The 13,223-nt window shown below is 41.9% G+C and overlaps 1 long non-coding RNA gene across 1 annotated transcript; it reads right to left on the bottom strand.

Moving 5' to 3' along the window:
• Positions 1-102: 102 nt before the first annotated feature.
• Positions 103-9,023, bottom strand: LOC143828677 (uncharacterized). Its single transcript, XR_013227825.1, has 3 exons — positions 8,898-9,023; positions 5,410-5,559; positions 103-317 (listed from the first exon to the last, which is right to left on the bottom strand). It is a non-coding gene; the product is annotated as an uncharacterized LOC143828677 (long non-coding RNA).
• Positions 9,024-13,223: the final 4,200 nt, after the last annotated feature.

Here is a 13,223-nt window from a genome sequence, read left to right on the forward strand (position 1 = left end):
TCTGTCTGTTCCCAACTCAAAAGACTGTTTTCCCTTCTCCAGCCTTTGATGGGTACTTAAGCAGAACTATTGGAGAACCATTCTTATCTATTATCATCCACCACAGGCATCATTCTTTTGTCATAGTAGTCCCTGGCTTAACCCTTCTAGGCCAATCCCATTCCCACTGATCAGACACCGATCATATTGCAGTAGTCATGGAAGAATTCAGAACACACTGCAAGTTAAAAAGGTGGGTCATCCTCCTCCTCCTCCTATTACTGGCACTCATTTTCAGATGCAGATTTCACGAGACATCTTGTGGTTCACCTTGGGTACTGCAAATGAAAAAGAGAATGGCTACAGCTCAGAAACTATACATCTATTTGTATATGGCCACTAAAATTTCTCTTGATCATACGCATTTGTACATTGCAAATACATGCACACACAAAAGTCATGGGCTAGGCTTGAGAAATACTTGAGTGGGGGACCAAGGTGCTAACCCTTCCCAAGAAAATGATCCAGCCAGTTTAAAATGCCAGATTCAGGTTCCCAGATTCAGGTTGCAAAGCTCCTGGAAATTTGGGAATGGAGCCTAGGGAGGACTGGGAACTCAGAGTCCATCCTTCAAAGCATTCATATTCTCCAATAATTCCAGTGGATTCCCAGGTTGGCATCTCTGCATTAGAATCATAGAATCATAGAATCATAGAGTTGGGCCATTCAGGCCATCTAGTCCAACCCCCTGCTCAATGCAGGATCAGCCCTCAGCATCCTAAAGCATCCAAGAAAAGTGTGTATCCAACCTTTGCTTGAAGACTGCCAGTGAGGGGGAGTTCACCACCTCTTTAGGCAGCATATTCCACTGCTTAACTACTCTGACTGTGAAATTTCCCCCCCTGATATCTAGCTTATATCGTTGTACTTGTTGTTTAAACCCGTTACTGTGTGTCCTTTCCTCTGCAGCCAATGGGAACAGCATCCTGCCCTCCTCCAAATGACAACCTTTCAACCTTTAGGGGGTTGGACTAGATGGCCTGTATGGCCCCTTCCAACTCTATGATTCTATGAAATACTTAAAGAGGGCTATCATGTCCCCTCTCAACCTCCTTTTCTCCAGGCTGAACATTCCCTGAACAGCTGAAAGCAGTTTGTCAGGAGGAAAGATATTTGGCAGAGGGATTTGAGTAGTGGTGTGATACTACCAAATCATGCTAAAGGAAAGAGGAGAAATCTTCTAGGGAGAGAAGAAGAATCCCTGCCCAGTTAAAAAGTAGAAATTAGTTGAGATTGAATTGGACTGATGTGGAAAGAAATTTGCTTCAGACACCTCAAATTAGAGGGTGAGTAGTGTTCCTAAGAAAGGAAATTTTTGTACCAAAGAGGGTATCAGCCTTTGAAAAAAAACAGGGGAATTTAAAAAGACAAAAGACAGAAGTATCTGGGGGAAACACAAGAATAAAAGCCCCTTAGTGTAAAAAGAAACGAAGAGAAAGATCCTATACCTCTCTAAAGCCTGTAATTAAGATCAATAAACTGTACAACAGCTATTTTTAAATGCAAAGCTTTGTCCCCCTCCGTCTACCCTTTCTCTTTATGTTAAATACAGTCATTTGTTTTGTTGAATTCTAATGTCATATCAATACTATTTTGAAAAGGTCTTAGTGAAGAGGGCTCTTACAGCTTCCCATAAAGTTCCAGGACTGAGTTATAATCAAATCTTCTGCCAGTGACAGGATGGGACAGTTAGTTTCATTATTTTTAAACAAAGAAGCCACGCTACTTGAGCTGCTCAGTCAATTAGGAAATTATGCTAGATTTTTGGAGGGAAAATTTTACCTCAGTACGGAGAAGTGTGTAAGGGGTCCCATCACAGATGCATTGCTTGCTTTTGTTAAAACTGGCACCCATATGTCGGTCTCAAAGCATCATACTGTAAAAAGACCATGGCAACCTAATCCCATATGCCCAACTGTGATGCAAATTCCATTGGAACACAGCATTGACTTTCAGCAGATGTTTTTAGAATGACTTCACTGGGATCACATAACAGAGAACAAGACTGCAATTGCACTATGCTACCATGTTTTGCAAATAACTAGGGCCATTCTGCACAAGGACCAATGTTGCCAAATGTTCACAGAATGCAGAAACGCTATATTAAATAGTGGAGTTTTGTCATTCCGCATACCTTTATTTTTAGTGGAATATAGAAGTCTCAGTAGTGTTTCATTCATTCCCCACAGGTTTCCGGTCTCGCTGGAATCGCAACAAAGGAAGCGATATTTTTCTGCGCTTATTCCCGCCCCTGGCCATCAATCAAACGGAACAGCCAATGGGCTGTTGTATTCATGCTCCCGAAAAGCCCTTTTCCCTTTAAGAACTGTTTTTTAAAAAAACAAACACACCTGTTGCAATGAATATGTGTTCAATCATTGCATCGGAAAGACCTTTTTGCTGGCGTAGGAGCTGGCAATTAATCGTTTACATGCTCCTCAAGTAGAAAAAAAATCCCCCCCCCACAGGAGTGATTTGTGGCGGAAATTACATGCAGTGCTGAACAGGGGGCTGTGTTGTGCTTGGGAACTTAAGGAGCTTTGTTTTACTTTAAATCAGTTCTGTGGAGGGATTTTAGCCAGTGAAGCCTCGCTCGTTTGTTGCTTTCGCAGGTCTAAGGGGAAAAAATGGCGATAGCTTCTCCAGAAGTTCGGGGCAAGAGCAGGGGAGGGACTTCCTTTCTACCACTACATTGAGAATGCACATGTCTTTTGCTGGTTTGTTGCAGCTTGTGCTCAGAAGTATAGTGTTTTTTCAGGGGGAATCCACTTTTCCCGATTCCCCGAAAAGCGCTACAACGAAGCACTTTTTGCGGGAGTGTTGCAGATTGTGTGTGATGTCATGCGGAACCTTGAATTTGTAGCGTTTACCAAAGGTAAAACTTCTGCTACATTTAAGTTGTGTGGAATGGCCCCTTATTTTTAAAAATGTGGGCACTGGTCTATCCCATTATCTACTCTTTGGATTTTAAAAGGAACACAAGGTCAGCCAGCATAATTCAGTCCAACGACTGAGGTATCTGACATCATGTGAATGGTCCTCCTCAGCATAGTCCAGTCACCTTGATCAACTGGATATTCTGCTCATTATTATGGATAAATGTGACAGATGAACATTGATTGATGATTCATGTGGCACTGCTTTTTCATGTTCTTATCAGCACAGTCTGTCTCATTGTCTGCAAATACCATATGTTGAAATGCTTCCAGTAATGCTTGGGTTGGCACCTATTCTTGAACAGGTGGGACATAAACTATGAAAACACACACCATTTTAGCATCAAGAACGGAAAAGAATTGCCATACAAGACTTATTACTTACCCAGAGATCTCTTATCTAAAGCCATCTAATGCCTTATAGCAAATGTTCTACTTCATTCACAGAAAACCTCATCACATCCCTATCTATGACTGGCTGCTGTAAGCACAGATTGCCTTGTAGGGCCATGCAATATAGGGCTTCAGGGAGATGCCTAGCCCAGATCACTCAAGTGTCTCTGTGTTTCTTGTCCATATCTGGAGCCCAGGGAATATCACATCCTGTGTAAGTGACACAGTGATAAACTGTCATGACCAATATCAAAGATAGTTCACAGCTCCAAGATAGAGCAGTTTATCAAAAACTGTTGCCATTAATAATTTTACCCTTGTTGAAGGGCAATGAAACACAGTGAAATTGTCTGCTTATGACTCCAAAGTCTGTCTGTGTGTCTGTGTGTCTATTAATTATTTAGATTTATACCCTCTGCTATCAGGGATCATCTCACAGTGGGTTACAATTATAAAATATAAAACCTCACAAAGATTAAAAGTCAAAAGCCCTAACCATAAACTGGCAGTGAAAAAGGAAGAAGAAAAAACAAAGAGAAAATCCCCCCCCCCCCGAGCACCTCAGGGAAAGTCCCAGGGTGCTGACCATTCCAGTACAGATCGTAGCAAGTTCTTAGGTGTGGAAGGGCCCCTAGATCACCTGTGCCCTGGCCTCAACCAAAGACCTGGCAGAAGAGCTCCATCTTGCCCTGCAGAACCAAGATAGTTCCTGCAAGGCCCTCAGGTCTTCTAGGAGCTCATTCCACTAGGTACGGCCAGGACTGAAAAGGCCCTGGCCCTTGTCAAGGCCAGGCAAACCTCACATGGTCCAGGAACCACCAAAAAATTAGTACCAACAGAGTGCAAGGCCCTGCGGGGAGCATAAGGCAATAGGTAATCCCTCAGGTATGTGCGTTGCAGACCATGAAGGGCCTTAAAGGTTAAAACTAAAACTTTGAACTTGATCCAGGCTGCAATTGGCAACCAATGCAGTTGCCTCAGCACAGGCTAGATATGGGTCCTCTTAAGTGTCATCTGCAAATTTAATGAGGAGTCCCCCTACCCCTTCATCCAGATCACTCATAAAAATGTTGAAAAGTACCAGACCCAGTACTGAGCCCTGTGGCACTCCCCCCCCCCACTCTGATAAAATATTACTGACAACCACTCTTTGGGTGTGATTTTCTAGGCAGTACCTATCTACCTAACCATCCAAAAATCCAGTCTGCAATCCTCCAGTTTACCCATCAGAACATCATGGGGAACCTTGTCAAAAGCCCTACTGAAATCCAGGAGAGTCAGTTTGGTGTACTGGTTAATCTGGTAAGCCGGGTTTGATTCTGCACTCCCACACATGCAGCCAGCTGGGTGAATTTGGGCTCACCATGGTACTGATAAAGCTGTTGTGACCGAGCAGTGATATCAGGGCTCTCTCAGCCTCACCCACCCCACAGGGTGTCTGTTGTGGGGAGAGGAATGGGAAGGCGACTGTAAGCCACTTTGAGCCTCCTTTGGGTAGAGAAAAGCGGCATATAAGAACCGACTCTTCTTCTTCTTTCTTCTTTCTTCTTCCTGGGACATTGCTACCCTCAAGATTCAGGTCTTGCTGGACACCTGGCTGCCCACTTCTTGTGCAGCATCAAGTCTGCCCATATTCTATTTGAGATGACCCTGAAAGCCTGGATTTTCTGTCATTTCCCCAGAAATTTCATGTGGTCACCTTCTTGGGGGGGGGGGCATAACTCAGACCCCATTAATCCAATACTCACTAAACATGAAGGAGAGGAGGAAGAGAATCAGCTGAAATCTTCTGCAAGTTTGTTGTCTCCAGCACATATTATGGGGGTCATTTCACACATCACAAACTTCATTAACTGAACCAGTTTGTCTACAGCAAAAAAGTTTGTAACAGTCCATGGTTTGTGAACCAGATCTGCCATGAACTATGAACCTAGCCCAACTGCATTTTCCTGGTTTGGGCCCATCCCTACAGAAGAATGCTGCATCTTTGTCCCCCTTCTCCTCCCCTTCTTGGACTCACGAGCAACATGAGCATGAATACCTTTCATTGCATGGTTATCTTCACAGCTTTTATAGATGCCACAAGAATAGAAGAGAGCACAGCTGTGAGTCAGATGTCCGCTAGTTAAAAGACGCGGAGAGCTTGTTCTGAAACTGTGAATAATTTGGGTTGGTCAGGTGACAGTTGGCTCTATAAAGGAGACAAAATAAAACAAAGGGAAAACAGAAACAGGCTTGATGCTCAGATGGAGTTCATCAACTCATGCCCGTAATTTAATATTGTTGTGCTGATAAATAACTGCAAGGGTCAGCAGATTCTGTTCCTTGCTGACTAGTGAACTCAAATACACATAAGAAGCTGCCTGACACTGAGTCAGACCATTGATCTAACAAGGCCAGTATTGCCTGATCTGACAGATAGCAACTTTCCAGAGATACAGGTAGACATTTTTTTTCACATTTTCTTCTACCTGACTCTTTTAAGTGGGAATGTCTGAGATTGGAACGGGGACTTCCTGCATGGGAAGCACAAGCTCCGCCACTGAGCCCCAGCCTTTCCCCCGCATCTTTTCTGCAACAACATAGTCAAAATACAACTAACTGTACTCTTAAACAAACCCCACTGAAGTTAGTGGAGAACTGCATAGGAATACGGTTTGGTGACTGCCAGTCACAATGTGCACTGTATTTTTCAGAGCTGCTGCCTCTCCCTCCACTCCCATCATATGCTCACTTGGATCTCTTCCCCCAGAATCTTGTTTCTAAGGCACTAGAAATTTGGACAAATGCGTTTGAAGGCCTGTTCACATTTCTGAACTTTGGAATTAAGGATTCCGTATGACATCTGTCTGTAATGGATGCGTCAACCATTAATTCACACTTTGTTCATTTGCAATGTGTGGCTAATGATTTCCTCATGCAAATCTCCAAGCAGATGGAGATGGTGGCTGATGGAACATTGGCTAGCTGCTCAACAGCACAAGAACGATCTTGGCAAGGAGAGTTTTACAGTTTTAGGATTCTCTCATGCCCTTTGCTAGTCATCTGAAGACAGTGACACAGTAAGTTAGTAACACTCTAAAACTCACCAGTTCTGAAATGAAAAGAATATGAGGCAGAGAATTTTTCGGTCCTGGCCCCAACCTGGTGGAATGAGCTCCCAGAAGAGCTGAGGGCACTGCAGGAACTGTTGCAAGTTCCAGGGCATGGAAGATCGAGGGGCCCCTCTGTAGCTCCATATTCTTTACTGAATGGGAGATTTAGTGCTGGATTGACTGACACCTCTGAAGAGTTTTCCCCCCCTGAGGTTTTTGAGGGAGGGTCAGAGTAGGGGATAGTTGGGTGGGTAGGTCTCTTTATTTGATTTCCACAGGGGTATTATTTTAATATGGATTATTGGATTTTGAATGCTTATGTATTGGAGTTTTTAAAATTGTCATTGTAACCCATTGTGGGATGTTTATTGAGAGCAGTGGGTAAAAACAAATCATTGACATTAATTGGATTATTTAAATTCAAATTATTTAAAATCATTTTAATGTTTGTAATGACCTTTAAATGCACATTTATAAATGAAATGTACCTCAGTGAAGCTTTGTGGATGAATAACAGGGCGTAAATAGCAATCAAAAGGCACCAGTTTCAATGTCAGTGTTTTAAAATCACTTTTCTTTAAATCAGCTTTGAGCACCACTGTTTACTGTACATCTTCAGTTCTGCAAGGCTGCAACCATCCTTAAGAAGATGGCAAAACTATTTGTCTAAAAAGCTGATTGTCCAGATGGATTTCACACTGGCTTCTCTATCAGTCTGCTTGCAATATACTCTTCAAAGGCTCAACATTTCTTCAACATGGTTTGTAAATTTCCCACAAACTAAATTAATTTTAGTTCTTGCTGGTGATGGGGTGTCACAAAATGCTTCACGGATGTGGACTCTTGTTTGAAGTAGACAGAGTCATTTTCTGATCTCGGGGAAGGCAATTGCTAGAGCAGCAGCTTATAAACCTGGCCATAATAATCCAGGATAGTTTTCCAGGACTCATCGATGTGAATCATCAAGGAACAAGGAAGGAGTCAGTATTTCTAAATGTATCTGGTATAAGATTTGTGTGGGGAAATTTGAAGTAAATGCTTTATAGCTCATGGAATGCACTTCATAGCTGTACCACAAGATGGGGGTAGGATGTCTAGGATTTACTTTTTCCTGCCTCTCTTAATGGTCTGCCTTCTTGATATTGCTAGAAATAAATACAAACCAAGCAAAGTACTGGACTTATTCCACGCTACACTAGCTATATAAATCCTATGGGAAAATATTAGTATGGGAAACAAGAGATTTAGGCTCTGGTTAGAATGATCAAAGTTCCAGATTCAAAGCACATTGTTTTTGCTCATCTCAATATTTTACTTCCTCTCCCAAAATACTCCCATCATATGCATATTTAGTTGACCATTCCTCAACATGCAAGGGCCTTCTGTCTGGCTAGGATAATGCTAGCCCTTCTAGCCAAGGGAGATTTATGAACATTCCATATTCTGATTGTATCTGCCAATGTCCTTTGGGTACAATAATACCTCTTTTCATATTCTTCTCTTTTATATTATCCCCTTTTTAGCTTGACATTCTGAGTTTTCAATTTCAGACACTTTGAATTTTTACTTTGTGGCAAAAATGCCATATTCCTATGTAGCTAATTTTTTCATGCCTTAATTTAAAGTTATTTCTGCTGCTCAAGAGCATTGTCTCGTGGAACTTTGCTGGAAGAAACTAAAGGAAAGAAAGGATATGGGTTGTCTTAGTTTCACCACTTACTGCAGTCAATGAGATACATAAATGGATTCTGCGTGTGTTTACTTAGGAGTAAATTACATTAGCTTCAATGGTGTGTGTCAGAGACCCAAGCCTGAGAACCTCTGGCTCACCACTCCTTTTTACTTCAGCAGCACCCCCATGAGTCATCAAGGTTAAATGCACACAAAGCAGACCTTTGTAAAAAAAGTACTGTTGTTGTTAGTTGTGAAGTCGTGTCTGACCCACCGCGACCCCATGGACAATGATCCTCCAGGCCTTCCTGTCCTCTACTATTTAAGCTCACACCAACTGTTTCAGTGATTCCATCCAGCCACCTCATTCTCTGTCGTCCCCTTCTTCTTTTGCCCTCAATCGCTCCCAGCATTAGGCTCTTCTCCAGGGAGTCCTTCCTTCTCATCAGGTGGCCTCATTTGAGTTTCATCTTCAGGATCTGGCCTTCTAAGGAGCAGTCAGGGATGATCTCCTCTATGACTGACCGGTTTGTTCGCCTTGCAGTCCAAGGGACTCTCAAGAGTCTTCTCCAGCACCAGGGTTCAAAAGCCTCAATTCTTTGATACTCAGCCTTCCTTATGGTCCAACTTTCACAGCCATAAATATATATATATAAAGGCTTATTGAATAGTTTTAAAAGGATATCATTATGCAGTACAATCTCTATAGATTAGCAACAGATAATTTTTTTAAAAGTAACCTTTTTGTCTAATAATTTAGTACCTGGTATTAGATGGTACACCTTCATGGAACATAATAACCCAAGGTGTAGCCTAAATAATTCTATAAGTTACAGTCCAATTAGGAATCGCCCTTGATGGAACTTGCCAGAAGATGTTAATGCCCACTCCTAACCCCCCTTCCCATCTTGTTACACAACAAAGGTTCTCAACCAATTACCACATTCTTAAAGCCAACCCTGAAAGAGATAAGGATGTTATCTGCAGGAAGACCCTAACTATGGACACCTGCATGCCAGAGCAGGCCTGCTAATAATCACATTAACCCTTGAGGGAAATTAGGGTGCTTTGCCTCACAGCTTGGATTCTAAGCCTTCGGTGATAAAGAATAATTGGCTAATGCTTTAACCTGGTTTGAGAACAGACTTCTACAGTTGAGAGTGTCAAACCCAGAGATTTTTTTCCAAATGTGCGTAGGCTTCCAAATTTTATTATGCTGAATTTCATGATTCAGGCTCATTTTAATTAGATCAGGATTTGTATGGGAACAATATTTTACTTATTCACAAACTACCAGGAAAGAGGAGGCAATAGTGAAGTGGCCTAGCTTACATTTAAGAATGACAGTTGACTAAAAAGGAAAGTTGAGAGTGAGAGGATCATGAAGGATCCCTATTCAAGTGTGAGAAAAATAGCTTCTAATAAAGGGAGTGACCCCTATCTAGTCTGAGGGAAACAGCTCCTGCAAAAGTTGGATGACCCCTATTCAGTCTGAGGGAAATAGATCCTAGTTAAAGGGCTCATAAGTAAAATAAAACAATTTGTTAGTTTTAAATTTCTGTCAGACCCTTGTGTGCTATTATCAAACAAAAAGAAAAGAAGGATTTTAGTTGGTCCCTCAGATCCCTAGGTATGGCCAACATATATCCACATACATTTAAACATCTAGGTAGGACAGAAAGAATAACAAAGAAGAAACAAAAGGGGCTGCCCAACCAAGAAGAAATTAAAGGTATCAGGGAGAGGATAATCATATCTTGCTTCAGTTTGCACCCCTTTTTGAGGGTTGCAGAAGCAGTGTCCTCTGCTGTGTTTCTTCTTTCTTCTGATGCTAGGTATTTTTTTACTAGTGGAAAGATGTTAATCTTCCATGCATGGAAGCTGCTGGCACTGGAGGAACAAGATTCTTCAGTAGAGGATTGCTTCTACAATGGAAAAGAGCATAGCACAAGCAGAAACAACACTTTGGTTCCAAACCCAGAGATTTTTTTCCAAATGTGCATAGGCTTTCAAATTTTATTATGCTGAATTTCATGATTCAGGCTCATTTTTAATTAGATCAGGATTTGTATGGGAACAATATTTTTACTTATTCACAAACTACCAGGAAAGAAGAGGCAATAGTGAGGTGTCCCAGCTTACATACGACACCAAAATATTCAAAATAGTAAAGTTAAAAAAGAGACTGGGAAAAGGTTAAAATGATTTCTACAAACTGTGTGGCTAATTAAACAATGAAGATCCTCTTAGTTCAGAGAACATAGACTCACTGGATCTATTCTTCATTTTTGGTCAATGCATTGGTTTAACTACATATTATTATCAGTAGTAATTATTTATAATTATTCATAATAATAATTATTGGGTCTTCTTGTTGAGAACACATTTTTTTTGCTAGATGTAGAATTACACATGTTTGTACTTCTGTTTCCACTCAAATAAAAGGAAGGGCTTTCTTGATAACTTCTTCAGAGTGACCCAAAATAGAGCTCCAAGACAATGAGAGAACAATGGACAGCTTCCTGTTGCCAGTTATATTTGCATTTCCTTGCTGAGTAAGAATCAGAAAACCTGCTATCTGTGCAAAATGATGAATCTCTCCTACAGTTTGACAGAGAAACGTTCAGTCAATTAGGACAGTCATGGGCAGGACCACCAAGAGAGGGGAGCAGGAGAACAAATTTCCAGGGTGCCAGCTGTACCAAGTTCTCTGAATTCCCAGATTCCATTTTTAAAAATGTAAGTTACTAGCCCAGGGATTCCCAAACAGAGCTCCTTGGAGCCCTGTGGGAGCTCACCAGAGGCTCCTCAGCCTTTCCCCTATACCCTGCCTTAATGGGCTAGTCCATAAGCTATTCTTGGCATTGTCAGTTGCTGGGGCTGGGAATCAGCTTCGCGCCTGCCGATTGGTCCCTCCGATTGTCTGTCCTGAGGAAGGGTCCAATCTGGACCCTTCCTCATCACGGACACATCCCGCCTTAGAGCCGCTTAACCATTTATTTAGTCTGTGGCGCCGTGGCGCCACGGGCGGTTTAAAGATAGTAAAATTAAAGCCTTCTGTGGCAGGGGGAGGAAATGGCTGCTGCAGGGACAATCTCAGAGAAAAGGACTGCCGAGCATTGGGGAAAACCCAATCCCCCCACATCTGCACAGCTCCCACTCAGATATTACTGTGATATTTCCCAAAATTTTGAAGGAAAGTAGATTAGAGAAAGATCAGAAATATGCCACTGAAACTCAAAGAGTTATACAAGCACTCCATAGTGGTGTACAAAAGTAGGGGGGAAACCACTTGCTGACATAGAATCATAGAATCATAGAGTTGGAAGGGCCCATACAGGCCATCTAGTCCAACCCCCTGCTCAATGCAGGATCAGGCCTAAGCATCCTAAAGCATCCAAGAAAAGTGTGTATCCAACCTTTGCTTGAAGACTGCCAGTGAGGGGGACCTCCTTAGGCAGCCTATTCCACTGCTGAACTACTTTGACTGTGAATTTTTTCCCCCTGATATCTAGCCTATATCTAGCCTACAAGTTGTACTTGAAGTTTAAACCCATTACTGCATGTCCTCTCCTCTGCAGCCAACAGAAACAGCATCCTGCCTTCCTCCAAATGACAACCTTTCAAATACTTAAAGAATGCTATTATGTCCCCTCTCAACCTCCTTTTCTCCAGGCTGAACATTCCCAAGTCCCTCAACCTATCTTCATAGGGCTTGGTCCCTTGGCCCTAGATCATCCTCTGTACCTTCAATTTTATCTACATCCTTCTTGAAGTGAGGCCTCCAGAACTGCACACAGTAAGTCAATAACACAGTTCAGTAAGTCAAGGGTTTGTTCAGGTAGACCAAGGGTATTAGCAAATGGAGCCCCCCAATTTTCCTTCTTCATTAAGCCTTTTTATTTTCTTGGTTTTTTTTGTTTGGGCGAGTAGAAATATTTTAAGATATTTTTTCAGGGCATCACTGCATGGTTCCCATCCCTCATCGGTTCTGGTCCTAGGTCACTTTGCTTTATCCTTTGATTTCCACATGCCTTTTTGTGCCTTTAGTTTTCACTTCAGTTTCTGTTTCTTTTCCAGATATTTTTTATTTCTTTTGAGACCACTTTTACTCCAGTCATTGTTCAGGAAGCAGATTTTGAGTCATCTTTCCCCTCCTGTTTTCCTTATCTCCAGCCCATTTTCCAATGATTGGGCTATTTTCATCACCAAGTCACTCCTTCTCCTCTTTCCATTCTGAAGACAAGTGATTGGCTCCCTCCTTGGAAAATCATGATGACTTAAGACTTGTGTGGAAGAAAGCAAACTGACTTCACAACTGTGACAATGCAGAGAGGGGGCAAATGTGAGGAAGAGCAATACCTAAACCTATTCCAGTACTTGTGGATTGATTGCAAAGAAAATCAGGAGTAAGTTGAGCGTACAGAAAAGCCCTGTTAAGTACTTACCATTTCCTCACTGGGAACTTTTCTGCCCTTGCTGTCCTGTGGGAACAGAAATCTAGGACAGACAAGGTGCAGCAGGCTAAATGCTTCCCCTGGTGGGAGCAGGAAGAGTCGAGGCAACATGCCCTGGCTCAAACTCCAGCATGAAGTCTCCAGGACAGAAATGGGTTTTGTATGTGTGTGTGTGGCTTATTCCCAGGTAATTTGTGACCTATACTATGGATTCTCTTATTAATTATAATAATGTAAAGTAAGGTAAAGTCAAGTCAGTCTTCATTATGCAAACACCATTTATTCAAACACATTCTTTTAGTACATTTCCCAACAGGCATGTATCTGGAAAAGAGGAAGAACTTGAGATGGAATGATGGAGTCAAGGAAACCTCAGTTTGCAACACCTGAGTTGTTAAGGACAAGACATTTTGTAGGTCATTCATAAGGTCACCCGAAGTCAGAAGCAACTTGACACATAGTTTTAGAAGTTTTATCTTCAAAATGAATCAGCTATACCTAGCTCAAAATTTGTGAATGGATGATGAATACAACTTTGTTGCAGAATATTCATTATTTGTTTGTTTGTTTGTTTGTTTATCTATATTTCTATACTGCCCATTTCTTTGCAGCTCTGGGCGGTTTACCTTGAA

The sequence above is a fragment of the Paroedura picta genome, chromosome 2 (assembly GCF_049243985.1).
Source record: "Paroedura picta isolate Pp20150507F chromosome 2, Ppicta_v3.0, whole genome shotgun sequence".
Taxonomy (NCBI): Eukaryota; Metazoa; Chordata; class Lepidosauria; order Squamata; family Gekkonidae; genus Paroedura; species Paroedura picta.